This window comes from Nansenia antarctica (assembly GCF_963989245.1).
Source record: "Nansenia antarctica genome assembly, chromosome: 2".
Lineage (NCBI taxonomy): Eukaryota > Metazoa > Chordata > Actinopteri > Argentiniformes > Microstomatidae > Nansenia > Nansenia antarctica.
This window is the reverse complement of record NC_137675.1, coordinates 75,643,316-75,665,873: the sequence shown is the minus strand read 5'-3', so window position 1 is coordinate 75,665,873 and position 22,558 is coordinate 75,643,316.

Sequence of the window (22,558 nt, the reverse complement as noted above, 5' to 3'; positions counted from 1 at the left end):
CTGACCAGAGGAGGTCACACATGGGACCTGAAGAGGCAAAACAACAACATAGGAAGTTAATAACAAGTCTTCATTCCTAGACACTTCCTCAGGGGCATTGAGCACGGATGTATCTGACCAGAATCTGGGTTAGGGTCAGGGTAGGGTTAGGGTCTTACCAGGGTCTGGGTTAGGGTCTTACCAGGGTCTGGGTTAGGGTCTTACCAGAGTCTGGGTTAGGGTCTTACCAGAGTCTGGGTTAGGGTCAGGGTCAGGGTCTTACCAGAGTCTGGGTTAGGGTCAGGGTCAGGGTCTTACCAGAGTCTGGGTTAGGGTCAGGGTCAGGGTCTTACCAGAGTCTGGGTTAGGGTCAGGGTCAGGGTCTTACCAGAGTCTGGGTTAGGGTCAGGGTCAGGGTCTTACCAGAGTCTGGGTTAGGGTCAGGGTCTTACCAGAGTCTGGGTTAGGGTCAGGGTCAGGGTCTTACCAGAGTCTGGGTTAGGGTCAGGGTCTTACCAGAGTCTGGGTTAGGGTCAGGGTCAGGGTCTTACCAGAGTCTGGGTTAGGGTCAGGGTCAGGGTCTTACCAGAGTCTGGGTTAGGGTCAGGGTCAGGGTCTTACCAGAGTCTGGGTCAGGGTCAGGGTCTTACCAGAGTCTGGGTTAGGGTCAGGGTCTTACCAGAGTCTGGGTTAGGGTCAGGGTCAGGGTCTTACCAGAGTCTGGGTTAGGGTCAGGGTCTTACCAGAGTCTGGGTTAGGGTCAGGGTCAGGGTCTTACCAGAGTCTGGGTCAGGGTCAGGGTCTTACCAGAGTCTGGGTTAGGGTCAGGGTCTTACCAGAGTCTGGGTTAGGGTCAGGGTCTTACCAGAGTCTGGGTCAGGGTCAGGGTCTTACCAGAGTCTGGGTTAGGGTCAGGGTCTTACCAGAGTCTGGGTCAGGGTCAGGGTCTTACCAGAGTCTGGGTTAGGGTCAGGGTCTTACCAGAGTCTGGGTTAGGGTCAGGGTCTTACCAGAGTCTGGGTTAGGGTCAGGGTCAGGGTCTTACCAGAGTCTGGGTTAGGGTCAGGGTCAGGGTCTTACCAGAGTCTGGGTTAGGGTCAGGGTCTTACCAGAGTCTGGGTTAGGGTCAGGGTCAGGGTCTTACCAGAGTCTGGGTCAGGGTCAGGGTCAGGGTCTTACCAGAGTCTGGGTTAGGGTCAGGGTCTTACCAGAGTCTGGGTCAGGGTCAGGGTCTTACCAGAGTCTGGGTTAGGGTCAGGGTCTTACCAGAGTCTGGGTTAGGGTCAGGGTCAGGGTCTTACCAGAGTCTGGGTCAGGGTCAGGGTCAGGGTCTTACCAGAGTCTGGGTTAGGGTCAGGGTCAGGGTCTTACCAGAGTCTGGGTTAGGGTCAGGGTCAGGGTCTTACCAGAGTCTGGGTCAGGGTCAGGGTCAGGGTCTTACCAGAGTCTGGGTTAGGGTCAGGGTCTTACCAGAGTCTGGGTTAGGGTCAGGGTCAGGGTCTTACCAGAGTCTGGGTCAGGGTCAGGGTCTTACCAGAGTCTGGGTTAGGGTCAGGGTCTTACCAGAGTCTGGGTCAGGGTCAGGGTCAGGGTCTTACCAGAGTCTGGGTCAGGGTCAGGGTCTTACCAGAGTCTGGGTCAGGGTCAGGGTCTTACCAGAGTCTGGGTTAGGGTCAGGGTCAGGGTCTTACCAGAGTCTGGGTCAGGGTCAGGGTCAGGGTCTTACCAGAGTCTGGGTTAGGGTCAGGGTCTTACCAGAGTCTGGGTTAGGGTCAGGGTCTTACCAGAGTCTGGGTTAGGGTCAGGGTCTTACCAGAGTCTGGGTCAGGGTCAGGGTCAGGGTCTTACCAGAGTCTGGGTTAGGGTCAGGGTCTTACCAGAGTCTGGGTTAGGGTCAGGGTCAGGGTCTTACCAGAGTCTGGGTTAGGGTCAGGGTCAGGGTCTTACCAGAGTCTGGGTCAGGGTCAGGGTCTTACCAGAGTCTGGGTTAGGGTCAGGGTCAGGGTCTTACCAGAGTCTGGGTCAGGGTCAGGGTCTTACCAGAGTCTGGGTTAGGGTCAGGGTCTTACCAGAGTCTGGGTTAGGGTCAGGGTCAGGGTCTTACCAGAGTCTGGGTTAGGGTCAGGGTCTTACCAGAGTCTGGGTTAGGGTCAGGGTCAGGGTCTTACCAGAGTCTGGGTTAGGGTCAGGGTCTTACCAGAGTCTGGGTTAGGGTCAGGGTCTTACCAGAGTCGGGGGGCTGTCTGTTTCTTTCAATCTTTCGGAGGTCTTCCAGCGTGACTCCATCTTCACTGAAGAGGCCGCCGTGCATCACCTCAAACCAACAACGCAAGGTCATGTGTTACTATGGCAACAATGCAAGGTCATGTGTTACTATGACAGCTCTGTTGTTCCCTGTGCCTGTTCGTTAACTCTGTGTTCTATGTGCTCATGTTATCTGTTGCTCGTTGTTTCTGTGTTTTCAGTTTTTCCCATATTGTCAGCGTCTTATAAATACAATGTAAATACAATGAATTATTATTATTATGAACTGTACGTAGAATGAGTCACTCACCAGAACTTTACTGTTGATGCACTGTGCGAGCGGCAGCCACTGGAACACCTCAGAGAAGAGCTGGAACATCTGGGCTGTGTACTTGGCCTTGACCTCCCCCTCGAACCCGTACGTCTGGTTCATGTTGTCTGTCTCGTGGTTACCTTCAAACATAGAAGGGTCCAGTTAGGTGCAGTAACATAGGAATCACACACAGGTATACTGCTGACACCTGTAAGGCACATACAGACACACAGAGTTTCAGGGTTCGACAGTAGCGCTTGCCCGCTTGCCCGGAGCAAGAAAAAAAAAATCACCAGGTTTGTTTGCCCGAGCCCGACGACGCTGCTGGATCCTGGATCTGTTTACCTGTGTGCAGGAAGAACAACAGACGGCGCAGGCGCCAGACCAGACTAGATGATCGTGGAGTGAAGATATTATCAAAGCGTACGCGATGCGACGGGTGATCGACAGGCGCGTACGCTTTAATAATATCTTCACTCCGCGATCATCTAGTCTGGTCTGGCGCCTGCGCCGTCTGTTGTTCTTCCTGCACACGGGTAAACAGATCCAGGATCCAGCAGCGTCGTCGGGCTCGCGCAAACAAACTGTCGAACCCTGATACTGCTGACACCTGTAAGGCGCACACACACACACACACACACACACACACACACACACACACGAGTTTGCTGACACGTCTGCTGACACGTCTGAGGTGAGAAACACTTACCCCTAAGTAAAAAAAAGCAGTCTGGGAACAGCAGCTTGAAGCCAAAGAGCGTTAAAATGACCTCTACAGAGAACGACCCGCGGTCCACGAAGTCTCCATTGAACAGCTGTTAACAGTTCAGTTAAGGGCTGTCGTGCCAGAGATGTGTGTTTGTTAAAACAAGCATACTAACATACAAGACTGTACCACTGATGTGACAACTGATTCAGATGTAGGAGGATACGAAGGGGTTGGTCTGGGAGGGTAAGCCGTTCAGCTCAAAGATGTTGAGGAGGTCGTAGAACTGGCCGTGGATGTCTCCACAAATGGTTATCTTTTCTGTCTGTGGAGGATGAAACACAGAAGACCTTTAGTACAGTCCAGAGACGGCGGAAGTAGGTTGCAGCCCCATTCCGAGCTACAACTGAATATTTGGATATTGGAATTGTTGCCTATAAAGAATATGAAAATGAAGTAGAGTATTTTATTTATTGTTAGCCTATATGAAACTTGTGGCGTTTAGGTCATAAGGAAATAGGCCTACCTCTATCGGGGAGAGATACACAGACGCGGCAAAACATTAACTCTACATCAACTAAAACGTTTTTGAAATGTATGGGTGGAAATGTGCAAAAGAAAGGACAATTTATCAGCTACAGTAGTTGCAGTGACCGACATCATTAACGGGTCATATGGAGATATTACAACAGGGAATAATCTATCATCAGAGAGGCTAGGGTGAGAGAGAGGCTGTGAAACTACGCTGGAGAGTGGGAATCTAAGTGACACTTTGGAGTTTACTTGAAGTTAATTATGGGCTGTTTGAAGCATGATACTTCATCAGAACGGAAAGGCAGATAGGTGGACTTGCATGCAAAGAGGAGAGAGAGAGATGGAAGTTTAAAATGGTAGGCCTAAAGAACAAACTGTTGCTTAAGAACTGTTGCAAACTATGTTGAATTTGGCTAAATGAGTTAACTGTCAGAAGCCCTGTCCTCCCCTCTATGTCTCTCCTTAAACAGCCCCCCCCCCCCATAAAGAACAAGTGTTGTTTTAGTCTAAATCAGAACTCTTTCTCAAATCTTGTGTCAAGTTCAAGTACTTGCCTCGTACCTATTTCACATTGTGTTTGTTTACAACGGTATGCACACATTTGCCACTATTTGAAAACATAATAATAATAAAACAACAGAATATGTTCAATGTGGCCATAGAAGGCAGCAAAGCCCAAATGTACAAGCTTCACCGTTCACCATAGTCATGGATTCCTTACCTCTTTTAATGTTATTTCAATGAGACTGGGAAGTTTGGATAATAGTTCTTTCACTTGGATCAATATCTGAAAAGAGACATGTCGTTACTTCAAAGGGTTGAACACGGTTAGCTTCTGTTTCAAGGAAAGGCTTCCCGACCGATGCGTAGGTTTACCTGATAAGCACACTTCCTGTGCAGTTTCCTCTGGTCCTTAAACCACTCCATCATCGCCTTCATGAACTTCATAGTAACCTTCCCTTCTTCAAGCTTGGGTCCTGTGTACTCGTCCTCGATCACTGCATTGTGGGAAGATGTTTAATTAAGATTAAGACATCTTAGTTTCATCAGGGACAAAACATCTCCATGCAGAGACGATAGCCCAGAATGGACCTATCGCTAAGCCACGCCCCAAAATAGAAATTGTGCAATCATATCACAGGAAAAGTCACGACAGGCAGAAAACTCGGACAAACAACTCGCTAATATCTGATGGTGAAAAGCTTCTAGACTAAATATTCCTGTCATCTTTAAAAAACATTTTAAAATGTCTATTACTTTCTGTGGTAAATCAGAAATCAGAAATTTGCCAACTCCCGCCATTGTAAGTCATTGAATGTCATTCAGTCACAGTCGGTCAGTCAGTCAGTCACTGTCAGTGAAGCGTTGTTTGTTTGTCCGAGTTTTCAAAGGGGGCGTGGCTTAGTGATAGGTCCATTCTAGACATCAAGCATGATGTATATCATGCCCAATGGATTTAAAAGCTTTGAAGTTTGAATTACATTTGATTCTAAATAGTTCTCTAATAAAACACAGATAAAGATCTTATATATGATATAATATAACACTGTGTTAAAACACTCACTCATGTTCTCGATGTCGAGGGAGTCGACCACCGATCTCTTGATCTCGTCGCTGGCGATGGCTCTCTCGAAGGCCTTCTGCTTCACTATCTTGTTGCACTCCTGGTACTTCATCTTGGCATCCTTGTCATTGGGTCGCACCCTCACTACCTGTTCCCACAACACAAGGAATATACATATTGACAAACTCCTCAAAAGTTTCTTCCGTTTGGAAACGTTATTTCGGTCGATTATTCCTCCCCTTTAATAATACCAATTAATGTTGTATTTTATATCGTTGGAAAGCCTGATTAGTCACCTTTACAACGAGGTACAACTTGTAAGGATCACAGCAATATTCTTCTGACCGAAATAACGTTTCCCAACTTTTTGGAGGAGTTTATATACTGATATATTGACCATAGACAGATCACGACTAGGGGCAATATTATACAGTCGTTAAAGAAATATGGACAGCAATATCTATATATAAAGGCAATGTAATTGAACCAAAGCAATGAAAATGTAACTTAACAAAACATTTACAAAGATGCCAATTCCTACTGAGGGAAAAGTAACAGTGTTATCACCCCCTTTGGCTGAATCAACATCAATTAGATGTTTCCTATAACTGTCTAGTCTCTGACATCGACTGGGAGAGTGTTTTTCCCACTACTCCATGCAGAATTCTTTCATCTGTGTGATGTTTGAGGGGTGTCTTGTATGCACAGCCGGTCCCCCAAAAAATCAGGTGTAGTGCTGAGGCACAAATATGTACATTTCAAGCCTGCAAACTGCGACACTTTAAATGAATGTGCAATAACACTATGTGCAATATGACAACCCTAGTCGTCTATCTGTACAGTATAGTAGATAGTGTACATAGCCTTTATTTATGTAAACCAGCTCCTTCCCTTCTTGTGTTTTTTAAAAGTTTTTTTTAAAAGTTTTTTTTTTTTCTTTCTTAACACCAGGGGAGCCACCCCTCCTAAATTTCGTTGTTTGGTACCTGTACTATAGCAATGACAATAAAGACCATTCATTCATTCATTCATTCATTCATTCAAATCACCCCACAGCATCTCAATAGGACTCTGGGATTTTTAAGATCTGGGTTTGGCCGTTCCAGATCTCTCCATTTCTTACTTTTAGGAAAATAAAAAATACACTTCAAAGCATTGTTAGTAAATCAATACTATAATACTCAACTAAATAATCTGTTGGACCTCTTCCTCACTAAGGCTTCAGTACCAGCCCAGAGTAGAGGCCTCTGTACTGAGTATCTTCCATGGCACTTGTACTCTTTGTACTCAGCTGTCACCATCACTGATATGGCTCAGCAGTAGACCTCCTTGTTGACACAGCTTTGGTATATTTATGTCATCCACTATGAGAATAGCATTGAAGACAATAGACTATTAGCTATGGGAAAGCCTAGGCCATGCAATGTGGCTTCAAACTGGATCTAATTGACATCATCAACAGATTAAAGGATAATCCCTGTTCTATCCCCTGTACATTATGTGCCCAACTCAGGACACAGTCGAATAGTCAGACGATAGAGCTGGGCAGCACATTTGTTCCTCTGTCTCAAAAGTGTTTTCTACTGGGACTGGTTTTCCCGGAAGGGACAAGAATGAAGGAGTGTTGCTTTGACTGTTTGCTTTGATTTCTCTGTCTTAGCCAGTTGTCCTTTTATTGTATTGTTTATTGTATGTATATTTTGTGAAGGAAACAATAAAAGAAAAAAATGTATAATTGCAAAAAAAAGAATGCACTTGTAAGTAAGTAAGTAAGTAAGTACCGGTAATGGGTATTTCTAGAGCAAATTTTACAACGACAAAAACAGCCACCCAAAGTGCTTAACAGAAACACTAGTAAAAGAGAAACAACAGATAAAATACACTAAAAACAAGGTGCAATACAAAATACAAGTGCAGAAATAAAAGTACAAAAAGTGCAGTGTCGTGACTCGTGAGGCAGGCACACCTCAGGTCAAAGGCCAGGGAGAACCCCGCGGTGGTGTAGCGGTCTACGCACTGGCCGCTAGTGCATGCTGCCCACCGGGGCCGGGGTTCGTATCCCGGCTCGCCAGATCCAGATAATGGCCGAGGCACACGGGAAGCGGCATATTGGCCGGCCGCTTCCGAGGGGGGGTATAGGAGTATTTCTGGACTAGGATCCGTCGCGCAACACCGCCCCCTGGGGTGCCGGAATACAGGGATTAAAGCAAAAAAAAATCTCCTGACTGAAAATTTGTTCAAGCCAAGTCATATTCTCATTTTAACCTCCACTATATGTTTGTATTTTATAACGTTAGCGTTTTAAGGGAAGAAGATTCTTTTGAACAGCTTTTCTATTGCCAGTTTGCTTTTATGTGATACGCTCGGCGGAGAGGGTGATTGGCTGCCCTTTGCCCCCCCTTGAGGCCCTGTTTAAAAGTAGGGCTTTGGGGAGGGCCAGGAAGATCATGGCTGACCCCGCACACCCAGGACACGGTCTCTTCGCCCCGCTCCCCTCAGGCAGGAGGGTGCGGTCCCTAAAAACTGTGAAGACCCGACATACAAACAGCTTTTTCCCCACAGCCATCCGGCTCCTAAATGCCGCTGCCCCCCCCCCCTGACCTGACCCCCTATCTATCTATCTACCCTCCCTCCACCCCCACTGGACTGTCTGGATATGAACACTTGATCTCTGCACTTTATATTTATATTAATTATGACTCTTGCACTTCGATGTTGGTTTGCACTGTCTTGTCCTGTCTTGCACCTGTCCTGCTGTAAACCGTGCTCCATTGTTCCAAACCAAATTCCTAACATGTTTACATGTCATGGCAATAAAAGTCTTCTGATTCTGATTCTGATTCTGATTTGTGATATCAATGCTGTTTTCAATTCATGAAATAAAATTGATACTTATTGCAAGGGTTGACTCTGACATACAAATAATCAGATAATGGGTGTGGCTTAGACAATTAGGGGGAGTGGCTTGTATGAAAGTGGGTGTGGCCTGTCGGTGGGGCCGAGCCGATTCGTAAAATATCTGAACCGTGTCTGTGGCACTTGTGGTTGCTGAGCTAAAGTCCTTTAACCTTCCTTTAACCACTAGGCCGGAAAAGCCTTCATTAAAGTGGGTGGCTGCTGCTGGCGTACGTTTGGGCCCAGGGAACGGGCATGGAAAGAGTCACAGTCACCAAACTCTACACACTCCTTGATTGTATCCCTACATTGTACCAAATCAACTTTCAGAGTCCTAGGCCATTCCTGGGAGGCCTTGCACGCGAGCTAGCGGGAACCTGTAGGGAGCTCTAATGCTTGATGTGAAGTGCCTAGTGTAAAAAGACATGTTCTCACACGTACAGGGGTACAGGGAGTACAACATGTTGCATTTTCATGCCATTAGGGTTAGGGCTTCCTAGGGTTTCCTAGGGTTAGAGATGCATTTGGACTTCTGGAGTACCTCCACTACTTTCAATGGGTTCTGAAGGTCTGAGAGCAAAGGGCTTTCTACCAGGGGTAACTAACCCTGGGTAGAACCTTGGGTTCAAATCTGGAGTGTGTGGGACCAAATGTGTAGATGTGGTGAGCTAATGAAGCTAATGAAGCTTGAGATGAGAAAAGGGCGCTTGTCTCTTTAAGGCCAGGAGGGAGTTAGCCACTAGCGATGTTAGCTTAGCGCCAGTTTAACAGAAGTAACTTCACTTTTAACATGACTTCCCGTGGTCGTAGCGGGCTGGTTGACGGCTTAAAATGACCGTGGAGACCTGTAGACCTTATCCAGCCATAGTCTTGTGTTTCTACCCCGGGGCATAGCCGGTGTTATTCACGGACAAACACTCCGTAGTAGAGTGGTTCTAGTACACTGGACATATGTAGCCAATTGACGGAAATCCGTCGTAGCGACGGAGAACTTTAATCCCTGATCCTATCCTTCAGATGTGAGATGTGGTTGGGGCTAGAGGGGGTTGTGATTGGCTAGGAATGGGTTTTTCTCCATCATTCGCACTGCAAACGTAACAATTACTCACAATCCCGTAACACAAACACCTTAAGAAAACAGACGGACAGCTACAGAACACACAGACACACGTCCCCCCCCCAGCCCCCCTACCCCCGCCCTGTTCACCTGTTTCCTGGACGCCCTCTTCTTCTTCATCTCCCCTTCTCCCTCTTCCTGTTTCCCCGAGGTAGACGGCTGCAGGTCCTCCTCCTCCTCCTGCTTCACTATCCTCCCCTCCCCTCCCTCCCTCTTCCTCTCCTCCTCCCTCTCCCTCTTCTCCTGGTCGGTCAGCTCCACCTTCACGGCGTGCTTCACGGAGTGCTGCTTGAGGACGGTGCAGAGCTCCTTGATGTAGACGAAGGCTGGCCAGACGCGGCTGGCCTGGGCGTGCGTCAGGCAGCGGCCCAGAGTGTTCCGGAACTCCACCGAGTCCAGGAAGTCCGGCGAGGCCTTGCTGTGTTTGGTGTGGAGGTAGATGAGGACCTCGGGACAGTCCTGGGTGTGGCCCTGGCAGTGCTCTACGAACTGGGAGGGGGAGGGAGAGGGGGGGGGGGGGGAAGAGAGAGGGCGAGTTATCATTTCCAAATCATAAATCATGATCATTTCCAATCCATCCCCTCCCTAGCCCAAACCACACCTCCACTCCCTCACACCAGCCCTCCACACACCACCACTCCCCTCCCCAGCTCTCCCCACCACTCCACTCCACTCCCCACCCCTCCAAACCCCAGCCCACACCAGCCCTCCACAGACCTCCACTCCCCTCCCTAGCCCACCCTAGCCTGTCTCACCTATCCTTCCCTCCCCTCCCCTCCCCAGCTCCCCACCCCTCCCCAGCTCCCCTCCCCACACCTCCACTCCCCTCCCCTCCTCAGCCCTCTACTCCCCTCCCCTCCCCTCCCCAGCTCCCCACCCCTCCCCTCCCCTTCCGCACGCCTCCCCACCTCAGTATACAGCCTCTGGTTCTCAGCCTGCAGGATGTGGGTCTCCTTCTTGGCCGTTGGGAAGGGTGACTGGGTGATGTGTGTCGGGGGGGGCGGCTGGTGGTTCTTTGAAGGGGTGATGTGAGTAGGGGGGAGGGGGAGGGGCTGGTGGTTGGCGTAGGATTTGGGCTGGTAGGAGAAGGAGGAGGAGAAGGAGGTGGAGGACGAAGGCTGGGGCGTTTCTCCCTCCTCATCGTCGTGAGTGATGTCCGCCAGAAAAGGGCTGATTCTCTGTGAGAGAGGAGGAGGAGAAAACATCATTATGTACGTTTTTTGGGCAAAGTCTTTCTTCAAATGGTAAATGGACTGACTTATATAGCGCCTTCATCATCCAAAGCGCTTTACAACGGCCTCTCATTCACCCATTCACACACACACACCAATGGCGGCCAAGCTGCCATGCAAGGCGCCGGCCGGCCCGCTCACTGGGAGCAATTTTGGGGGTTCAGTGTCTTGCCCAAGGACACTTCGACATGTGGCCAGCTGGGGCTCGAACCCCCCCCTGATCTGCCAAGCTTGCGATTGTTAGACAGAGGCTCCTCTACCTCCTGCGCCACAGCCGCCCCACTAACCATGACGTTTGTTTTAGAAGAATGCCAAGCAATCGACTCGTCAATCGATTGTTAGAATTCTGTATTTCAGCCATAGTCGGCGCCCCTGGAGCAATTACGGGTTAAGTGCCTTGCTCAAGGACACACGCAACTCCATCATGAGGCGGGGATCGAACCAGCGACCTTCCGATTGCTAGCCGGGCCCTCTCTAACCTCTAGGCTACCTTCGCCCCCTCGTTTACATCGATATTGTTTACAAACAATGAAGTCAAACAACCATATATGTTGGTTTGTGCAGTAAAACCTTTGGTTCTCACATAGGAGGCATTCATCATCAGTCACATCACTGGAGAATCAATGGGTAGTGATCACAAATGAAAATACAAATGAAATCACGGCTGTCAGAACTGCAGAGTCACTACCCATCTTCCGTCGTAGACTGAAGACCCATCTCTTCGGGTTACACCTTAACTGCTCCTCCTGAGACATCTACTGCCCCCCCAGCACTGTGTCTCCTGAAGACACCCGCTTTTCCCCTCTACTGCGTCCCTAAAAACTAATATTCTCCCCTTGTACCGTTTCTCCAGTGTCTAAATATAATTAAAAATATAAAAAATAAAAAAAAGGTTTAGAAGAAGGTGATAGAAGAAGGTTTTTCCTTCTATCAATGGCCCCGGGCCTGAGCTGGATTACTCTTCCTGCTACGACTGGTGGATTGATGATTCACTTGCTTAGTATTCAAATGTATTGGTTGTAAGTCGCTTTGGAATAAGGCCTCTGCTAAATGCCAAAAATGTAATGTAAACATTTTTGTGAAAATACCACTGGTCACCCGTACTATCGATCAGACTCGTGCTGGAGCTGAAGAGGATCAAATGGAATGAATAGAAGCAGCATCCTCACACTCAAAACCTGCAAAAATCTGTTTTATTGCACGAGACTTTCAGTCTTTCATAGACCTTCGTCAGGAATACACAAGAGATCAGGGGCCGCTGTGGCTCAGGAGGTAGAGCTGCCGTCTAATGATCGGCGGTTCGAGCCCCGGCTGGCCACATGTCCGAAGTGTCCTTGGCCAAGACACTGAACCCCAAATTGCTCCCAGTGAGCGTGCCGGTGCCTTGCATGGCAGCTTGCCGCCATTGGTGTGTGAATGTGTGTGTGTGAACGGGTGAATGAGAGGCCGTTGTAAAGCGCTTGGTATGTAAAGGCAGGCACTATATAAGTGCAGTCCATTTACCATTTAGATCGACAAACGGAAATGACAGATCAAACAGATCTGACCGATTCCAAATTGTGTGACATTAATACAGTCTTGTTTTCTTTCTTTTTTAAACAAACAAACATTTTAATTGGTGAAAAGCACTGCTGTTACAATGTGCTCTGTGAGTGCACAGCCTTAAGCACTACAAATCAGGTGCTATTGGCTTCGCTCCAATGTTTTTGGTTAACACAACATTAGATGGCCCTCTCTGAAGACATGCCCTAGTTACACACGAAGGTGTGGCCTAGTTTACATAGATATCCTGCAATTATGCAGCATTGCTATTGCACTGTCTGCACTGCAGACTTATCCGAATAAAACATATAATTATCCCAAAGAATAACATGTTATCTATGGCTCACTGTCCACGACACCAGTATCGACCTGGGTCACTACTACTACATCCATATAACGTTTCTAATCAATGACTTTTGGTTTCGATATATTCCTATATATTCCGTCTAAAGTTTTTCACCAGCCATGGTGAGAAGGCTAGCATACGTTACCTAGTGACTGACTGACAAGGCTGACTTGATTGATTGATTGATTGAAAACTTTATTAGAAGATTTGCAGGAGTAGGTACATGAAAGTACATATTACATACAAGGTCAACTAACAGGATAAAAACCCAAGAAAGCCACTGGCTTATTTCAATTGGGGTCCTTGATTGAGTTACTTGACAGTAACGTTACCCATGCAGGCTGAACAATAGCGCGAGACAAGTTCTGTGAGGATATTCGCGCGCGGCTCATGTGAGGAATTGCAATTATATTACAGTAACAGTCGTTCCTCACAGAACTAACTTGACTGCAAAAGTAATGTAGACTAGGCTGAAAAATAGCGCCAGACATTTGTTAAACACAGTTTATTCATAACATACGATTATGACGATTACAGGGATTAAAGCAAAAAAAAATCTCCTGACTGAAAATTTGTTCAAGCCAAGTCATATTCTCATTTTAACCTCCACTATATGTTTGTATTTTATAACGTTAGCGTTTTAAGGGAAGAAGATTCTTTTGAACAGCTTTTCTATTGCCAGTTTGCTTTTATGTGATACGCTCGGCGGAGAGGGTGATTGGCTGCCCTTTGCCCCCCCTTGAGGCCCTGTTTAAAAGTAGGGCTTTGGGGAGGGCCAGGAAGATCATGGCTGACCCCGCACACCCAGGACACGGTCTCTTCGCCCCGCTCCCCTCAGGCAGGAGGGTGCGGTCCCTAAAAACTGTGAAGGCCCGACATACAAACAGCTTTTTCCCCACAGCCATCCGGCTCCTAAATGCCGCTGCCCCCCCCCCCTGACCTGACCCCCTATCTATCTATCTACCCTCCCTCCACCCCCACTGGACTGTCTGGATATGAACACTTGATCTCTGCACTTTATATTTATATTAATTATGACTCTTGCACTTCGATGTTGGTTTGCACTGTCTTGTCCTGTCTTGCACCTGTCCTGCTGTAAACCGTGCTCCATTGTTCCAAACCAAATTCCTAACATGTTTACATGTCATGGCAATAAAAGTCTTCTGATTCTGATTCTGATTCTGATTTGTGATATCAATGCTGTTTTCAATTCATGAAATAAAATTGATACTTATTGCAAGGGTTGACTCTGACATACAAATAATCAGATAATGGGTGTGGCTTAGACAATTAGGGGGAGTGGCTTGTATGAAAGTGGGTGTGGCCTGTCGGTGGGGCCGAGCCGATTCGTAAAATATCTGAACCGTGTCTGTGGCACTTGTGGTTGCTGAGCTAAAGTCCTTTAACCTTCCTTTAACCACTAGGCCGGAAAAGCCTTCATTAAAGTGGGTGGCTGCTGCTGGCGTACGTTTGGGCCCAGGGAACGGGCATGGAAAGAGTCACAGTCACCAAACTCTACACACTCCTTGATTGTATCCCTACATTGTACCAAATCAACTTTCAGAGTCCTAGGCCATTCCTGGGAGGCCTTGCACGCGAGCTAGCGGGAACCTGTAGGGAGCTCTAATGCTTGATGTGAAGTGCCTAGTGTAAAAAGACATGTTCTCACACGTACAGGGGTACAGGGAGTACAACATGTTGCATTTTCATGCCATTAGGGTTAGGGCTTCCTAGGGTTTCCTAGGGTTAGAGATGCATTTGGACTTCTGGAGTACCTCCACTACTTTCAATGGGTTCTGAAGGTCTGAGAGCAAAGGGCTTTCTACCAGGGGTAACTAACCCTGGGTAGAACCTTGGGTTCAAATCTGGAGTGTGTGGGACCAAATGTGTAGATGTGGACCTGTCCTGCTTCAGTCTGAACTAGTCTAGAACCTGTCCTGCTTCAGTCTGAACTAGTCTAGAACCTGTCCTGCTTCAGTCTGAACTAGTCTAGAACCTGTCCTGCTTCAGTCTGAACTAGTCTAGAACCTGTCCTGCTTCAGTCTGAACTAGTCTAGAACCTGTCCTGCTTCAGTCTGAACTAGTCTAGAACCTGTCCTGCTTCAGTCTGAACTAGTCTAGAACCTGTCCTGCTTCAGTCTGAACTAGTCTAGAACCTGTCCTGCTTCAGTCTGAACTAGTCTAGAACCTGTCCTGCTTCAGTCTGAACTAGTCTAGAACCTGTCCTGCTTCAGTCTGAACTAGTCTAGAACCTGTCCTGCTTCAGTCTGAACTAGTCTAGAACCTGTCCTGCTTCAGTCTGAACTAGTCTAGAACCTGTCCTGCTTCAGTCTGAACTAGTCTAGAACCTGTCCTGCTTCAGTCTGAACTAGTCTAGAACCTGTCCTGCTTCAGTCTGAACTAGTCTAGAACCTGTCCTGCTTCAGTCTGAACTAGTCTAGAACCTGTCCTGCTTCAGTCTGAACTAGTCTAGAACCTGTCCTGCTTCAGTCTGAACTAGTCTAGAACCTGTCCTGCTTCAGTCTGAACTAGTCTAGAACCTGTCCTGCTTCAGTCTGAACTAGTCTAGAACCTGTCCTGCTTCAGTCTGAACTAGTCTAGAACCTGTCCTGCTTCAGTCTGAACTAGTCTAGAACCTGTCCTGCTTCAGTCTGAACTAGTCTAGAACCTGTCCTGCTTCAGTCTGAACTAGTCTAGAACCTGTCCTGCTTCAGTCTGAACTAGTCTAGAACCTGTCCTGCTTCAGTCTGAACTAGTCTAGAACCTGTCCTGCTTCAGTCTGAACTAGTCTAGAACCTGTCCTGCTTCAGTCTGAACTAGTCTAGAACCTGTCCTGCTTCAGTCTGAACTAGTCTAGAACCTGTCCTGCTTCAGTCTGAACTAGTCTAGAACCTGTCCTGCTTCAGTCTGAACTAGTCTAGAACCTGTCCTGCTTCAGTCTGAACTAGTCTAGAACCTGTCCTGCTTCAGTCTGAACTAGTCTAGAACCTGTCCTGCTTCAGTCTGAACTAGTCTAGAACCTGTCCTGCTTCAGTCTGAACTAGTCTAGAACCTGTCCTGCTTCAGTCTGAACTAGTCTAGAACCTGTCCTGCTTCAGTCTGAACTAGTCTAGAACCTGTCCTGCTTCAGTCTGAACTAGTCTAGAACCTGTCCTGCTTCAGTCTGAACTAGTCTAGAACCTGTCCTGCTTCAGTCTGAACTAGTCTAGAACCTGTCCTGCTTCAGTCTGAACTAGTCTAGAACCTGTCCTGCTTCAGTCTGAACTAGTCTAGAACCTGTCCTGCTTCAGTCTGAACTAGTCTAGAACCTGTCCTGCTTCAGTCTGAACTAGTCTAGAACCTGTCCTGCTTCAGTCTGAACTAGTCTAGAACCTGTCCTGCTTCAGTCTGAACTAGTCTAGAACCTGTCCTGCTTCAGTCTGAACTAGTCTAGAACCTGTCCTGCTTCAGTCTGAACTAGTCTAGAACCTGTCCTGCTTCAGTCTGAACTAGTCTAGAACCTGTCCTGCTTCAGTCTGAACTAGTCTAGAACCTGTCCTGCTTCAGTCTGAACTAGTCTAGAACCTGTCCTGCTTCAGTCTGAACTAGTCTAGAACCTGTCCTGCTTCAGTCTGAACTAGTCTAGAACCTGTCCTGCTTCAGTCTGAACTAGTCTAGAACCTGTCCTGCTTCAGTCTGAACTAGTCTAGAACCTGTCCTGCTTCAGTCTGAACTAGTCTAGAACCTGTCCTGCTTCAGTCTGAACTAGTCTAGAACCTGTCCTGCTTCAGTCTGAACTAGTCTAGAACCTGTCCTGCTTCAGTCTGAACTAGTCTAGAACCTGTCCTGCTTCAGTCTGAACTAGTCTAGAACCTGTCCTGCTTCAGTCTGAACTAGTCTAGAACCTGTCCTGCTTCAGTCTGAACTAGTCTAGAACCTGTCCTGCTTCAGTCTGAACTAGTCTAGAACCTGTCCTGCTTCAGTCTGAACTAGTCTAGAACCTGTCCTGCTTCAGTCTGAACTAGTCTAGAACCTGTCCTGCTTCAGTCTGAACTAGTCTAGAACCTGTCCTGCTTCAGTCTGAACTAGTCTAGAACCTGGTCAGGACTGGTTCAGTCTGGACTGGACTATCTATCTATCTGTCTGTCTGACTGTATCTGTCTGTATCTGTGTCTGTCAGGACTGTATCTATCTGTCTGTCTGTCTGTCTGTCTGTCTGTCTGTCTGTCTGTCTCTCTGACTGTCTATCTGTCTGTATCTGTCTGTCTGGTCTGGTCAGGTCTGCATCTGTCTGACTGTATCTGACTGTGTCTGTCTGTCAGTCTGGTCAGGTCTGTATCTGTCTGTCTGTCTGTCAGTCTGTATCTGTCTGTCAGTCTGTATCTGTGTGTCAGTGAGCTTGCAGACTGACCGTTTCCGTCTCTTCAACCTCGACCGCTGTCGCCTCCTCCTTGTTCTTGCCCTTCTTCTCCTTCTTCTCCTTCTTCTTCTTCTTCTTAGGTTTCTCTACTGAGGCATCTTCGGGGGCAGGGTCGGGGTCAGGGGTCGCATCAGGGGCAGCAGCAGGGGCCTTCTTGGTTTTCTTAGCCCCTTTCTTTTTCAGCGGAGCCTTCTTCAACAACAACAACACAGAGAACAGTCAGCTCCACACCAGACATAATAATAATAATAATAATAATAATACATTAGACTTATATAGCGCTTTTCTAGACACTCAAAGACGCTTTACAAACTGAAAAGATCGAGTAGTAATAATGAAAAGACACAAAATAAATAAAAGAAAGTATAGGGGCCTAATTAAGGTAGTGCTGGGGACACATGGGAAGGGGAGGGGGGGGAGAGGGTTAACTGGTGAAGGCGAGCTTGAAGAGGTGGGTTTTGAGGGCCTGTTTAAATGTTGGGAGGGTGTTGGCCTGTCTGATGTGGTTGGGGAGGGCGTTCCAGAGGGACGGGGCTGCGGCTGAAAAGGCCCTATCACCCCAGGTCCGGAGCTTGGTCCTGGTGGTCTTGAGGGTGGTTTGGTCGTCAGACCTGAGGCAACGGGAGGGGGTGTGGAGGGGGACGAGGTCGGCAAGGTAGTAGGGGGGGGGCCAGATTGTTGACGGCTTTGTAAGTGGTGGGTAGGATTTTGAATGAGACATGAGAGGATGTTTCAACACAGAGGATATTAAAATCCAGACAGACACGTCGCGGTCTCAACCGGACACTACTGCCAGTTCAGCCAATCAGAACACAGCATGGGCAACATGGCTACATCTGGAACCGACTGTACGTTACCACGGCAACATCTGGAACTAGGCAGGCAGGCGTGTGTGTGTGACTAACCTTCGCCGGCTTCTCCTCCTCCTCGCTGTCTGAGGAGTCGCTGTCTGCGGCCGGGGCGTTCTGGGCTGCAGCCGGGGCCTTGGGTGCGGCTTTGGGCTTGGCGGGGGCCTTCTTGGCGGGGGCCTTCTTGGCGGGGGCCTTCTTGGCGGGGGCCTCGTCATCCTCAGAGTCCGGGGAGTCGCTGTCGGCCTTGGCGGGGGCGGCTTTGACCGGGGCTGGGGTGACCTTCTGTTTGGGTGCAGCAGGTGCAGCTTTCTGGAAGGTCAGATAGTGATGATGTGTCAATATAATCAAATTATTATATATATATATATATGACAGTCAGGTTATTTCACTACTGTTTTTGATGAATGTGTCTTCTGTCTATTATTAGGTATGTTGTAGGTATGTATCTATCTACCAATTTACAGTATCTATCTTTCAGTCTATTCATCTATCTATAGTCTCTATCTACAATATCCATCTACCTATCTATCTACTTATAGTATCCATCTATCTACCTGTATATCTACCAACCGTATCTATCCATCTATCTATGTATCTATGTATCTATCTATCTATCTATCTATCTATGTATCTATCTATGTATGTATCTATCTATGTATCTATCTTTCTAACCATCTATCTATCTACCTATCTATGTATCTATCTATCTATCTATCTATCTATCTATGTATCTATCTATCTATCGATCTATCTAACCATCTATCTATCTACCTACCTATCTATCTATCTATCTATCTATCTATCTACAGTGTCTACCTATCTACTATGTCTATTTATGTATCTATCTATCTATCTATCTATCTATCTATCGAGCTCTGGGGCTTTAGCCTGGCTGGGGGGGCTTTGGCCTGGCGGGGGGGGCTTTGGCCTGGCTGGGGGGGCTTTGGCCTGGCTGGGGGGGGCTTTGGCCTGGCTGGGGGGGGCTTTGGGAGCAGCTTTGGGCACCTCTCCAGATTTCTGGAACAGAGGATGACATCAGTCCCCTGAGGATTAAAGCTTTGTCCTCTCTGTCTGAGTCTAACCTGACTCCTCTCTGTCTGAGTCTAACCTGACTCCTCTCTGGCTCAGCTGGTAGAACACGGCGCTAACAACGCCAAGGTTGTGGGTTTGAGTCCCGCTTGGACGATATGTGACACGTGCTAATGCGTTGGTCCTCATGCCGCGATCTGATGTAATGATCAGACTTTTCTTTCGAAAAATGTGAATACATTTCCGCGTTGTTGAAAATCAACGACACGTCGCTAGTCAACTAACACAGCTTGTTTCGTGAGCCTGCTAACAATGTAAAGTAGTGTTCTAGTTAACTAGGTAACAATGTAAAGTAGTGTTCTAGTTAACTAGGTAACAGTGTAAAGTAGTGTTCTAGTTAACTAGGTAACAATGTAAAGTAGTGTTCTAGTTAACTAGGTAACAATGTAAAGTAGTGTTCTAGTTAACTAGGTAACAATGTAAAGTAGTGTTCTAGTTAACTAGGTAACAATGTAAAGTAGTGTTCTAGTTAACTAGGTAACAATGTAAAGTAGTGTTGTAGTTAACTAGGTAACAATGTAAAGTAGTGTTGTAGTTAACTAGGTAACAATGTAAAGTAGTGTTCTAGTTAACTAGGTAACAATGTAAAGTAGTGTTCTAGTTAACTAGGTAACAATGTAAAGTAGTGTTGTAGTTAACTAGGTAACAATGTAAAGTAGTGTTGTAGTTAACTCAGGGATTAAAGCAAAAAAAAATCTCCTGACTGAAAATTTGTTCAAGCCAAGTCATATTCTCATTTTAACCTCCACTATATGTTTGTATTTTATAACGTTAGCGTTTTAAGGGAAGAAGATTCTTTTGAACAGCTTTTCTATTGCCAGTTTGCTTTTATGTGATACGCTCGGCGGAGAGGGTGATTGGCTGCCCTTTGCCCCCCCTTGAGGCCCTGTTTAAAAGTAGGGCTTTGGGGAGGGCCAGGAAGATCATGGCTGACCCCGCACACCCAGGACACGGTCTCTTCGCCCCGCTCCCCTCAGGCAGGAGGGTGCGGTCCCTAAAAACTGTGAAGGCCCGACATACAAACAGCTTTTTCCCCACAGCCATCCGGCTCCTAAATGCCGCTACCCCCCCCCCCCTGACCTGACCCCCTATCTATCTACCCTCCCTCCACCCCCACTGGACTGTCTGGATATGAACACTTGAACACTTGATCTCTGCACTTTATATTTATATTAATTATGACTCTTGCACTTCGATGTTGGTTTGCACTGTCTTGTCCTGTCTTGCACCTGTCCTGCTGTAAACCGTGCTCCATTGTTCCAAACCAAATTCCTAACATGTTTACATGTCATGGCAATAAAAGTCTTCTGATTCTGATTCTGATTTATGTGATATCAATGCTGTTTTCATTCATGAAATAAAATTGATACTTATTGCAAGGGTTGACTCTGACATACAAATAATCAGATAATGGGTGTGGCTTAGACAATTAGGGGGAGTGGCTTGTATGAAAGTGGGTGTGGCCTGTCGGTGGGGCCGAGCCGATTCGTAAAATATCTGAACCGTGTCTGTGGCACTTGTGGTTGCTGAGCTAAAGTCCTTTAACCTTCCTTTAACCACTAGGCCGGAAAAGCCTTCATTAAAGTGGGTGGCTGCTGCTGGCGTACGTTTGGGCCCAGGGAACGGGCATGGAAAGAGTCACAGTCACCAAACTCTACACACTCCTTGATTGTATCCCTACATTGTACCAAATCAACTTTCAGAGTCCTAGGCCATTCCTGGGAGGCCTTGCACGCGAGCTAGCGGGAACCTGTAGGGAGCTCTAATGCTTGATGTGAAGTGCCTAGTGTAAAAAGACATGTTCTCACACGTACAGGGGTACAGGGAGTACAACATGTTGCATTTTCATGCCATTAGGGTTAGGGCTTCCTAGGGTTTCCTAGGGTTAGAGATGCATTTGGACTTCTGGAGTACCTCCACTACTTTCAATGGGTTCTGAAGGTCTGAGAGCAAAGGGCTTTCTACCAGGGGTAACTAACCCTGGGTAGAACCTTGGGTTCAAATCTGGAGTGTGTGGGACCAAATGTGTAGATATTCAAATAATTAAAATTCTCCACGATTAAGTTATCGCGGGTGTTTTTTTATCGCGATTAACGATAAAAACGATAATCGTCCCATCCCTAACCACGTGTACATTTGGAACACAGTTAAAGGCAGTCACGAGCACATGTCCTGACCACACACTGGCGCAAAGTGCTGCGAGGCAAGAGACCAGCCTTAGCTAGCTAACTAACAACCACTTTGTAGTTCATAAATTAGCTAATGGAGTAATCGTTGCTTCTGTTGTCTACAGTTAAAATTCATTGCTTTAGATTGATTACTTACTAACTGGCTAATAATATTATTGAACATGTAAACATCGCGGTAAACATCGCGTTAAACTAGCTCCCTAAAATCACAACTGGTCACAACTTGGACTTGAAACCATCTCGTGTGGCTCAATTAAAAGCTTATATTCTTTAATTACTTTCACAGTGATTATCTGGCAGCATGTAAGCTAATAAACATCGTGTAGCTATCTCTATTTTCTCATAGAAACGCCTTAGTTAGATGTACTTACTTACACAGTGACTTGACTTCGTTCAAATCCCAACGGTCTGCCAGACAAATCGAATCGGTTATTTTATAGGGCAGAGTATCACTGCACACGTCATACCATTCTCGTGTCATTCATTGGTTCACAGAATACTGAATTCTACATGTTATTTATTGAATACACGGGCATTATTTTCGACTCAAAGGGAAGTAAAACCAATTAGTCTAGCAGCAAGTCCTCAAAAAAGGCTTTAGTTTTCGAGATACCCCTACCCGAGGTAGAGCAAATGACAACAATGATTTTTCTTATCTTTAGGGTCTCCCATTAATGAAATTGATTGTTGTCAAATTTTATTTTTGGGGAAAATATGTTTTTTGGGTTGTTCTTTAGAGCTACCCCAATCCCTGAAAAAGAGCCAAATTAGACCAGGCCGAATATGGGGAAGGTGACAAAAAAGCCCATAACTTGAGAATGATCACTCCTTTCCTCTTCAGATTTGCTGAGGTATGAACCAGGTGGTTGTCCTACATCACCAAATAGTCAGACAACTATTTACCTAAATAAATACTGAATTATAGTCCTGTAAACTTAGCTTTAGTTTAGACGGAAATTGTACTTTTTGGTGACAGGAACATAGGACTCCATCACTTTTCTCTCATTTATCAGAAAAACAGAAATCCCTGAAAAATATATCATTACTGAATTGTCTAGGGTGCTATTGAACAATAACCAGTAGTTGTATGGAAATATCTCATACAGTTCTATTGCAAATGAGATTTCTTTAGACGTAGGCCTACCTCTTCTCTGATACAGTCAAATTCCGAATGGGGGATAAGTGGCATAATAGCCTATAAGTTAAGAATGCTCACTCTGATGGTCATCATATTTGGAGAGGGAAATACCAGGTGGCTGAACTACATCACCAAATAGTCAGAATAAGAGTAACCCAATAAAATAAAGTTTATTAGTTCTAAATTGCAAGCCTCTAAAACATAGGTATAAATAGTACAGGTTTTATTAAAACTGGAACCTTAATTCAAAGTACAGTATAGAAATAATTTTGAAGCTTGACAGTGGAACACTCTCTGCCACTCTGGTTTGAGTGACAGCTGCATATTTCAAAACTGTGTAGCCAACTGGGCAGCAGCAGCCATAACAATCTCCATCTCAGAGGGAGAGGGGCTGTGGATTGACAGTTCTGTTCAGATTAT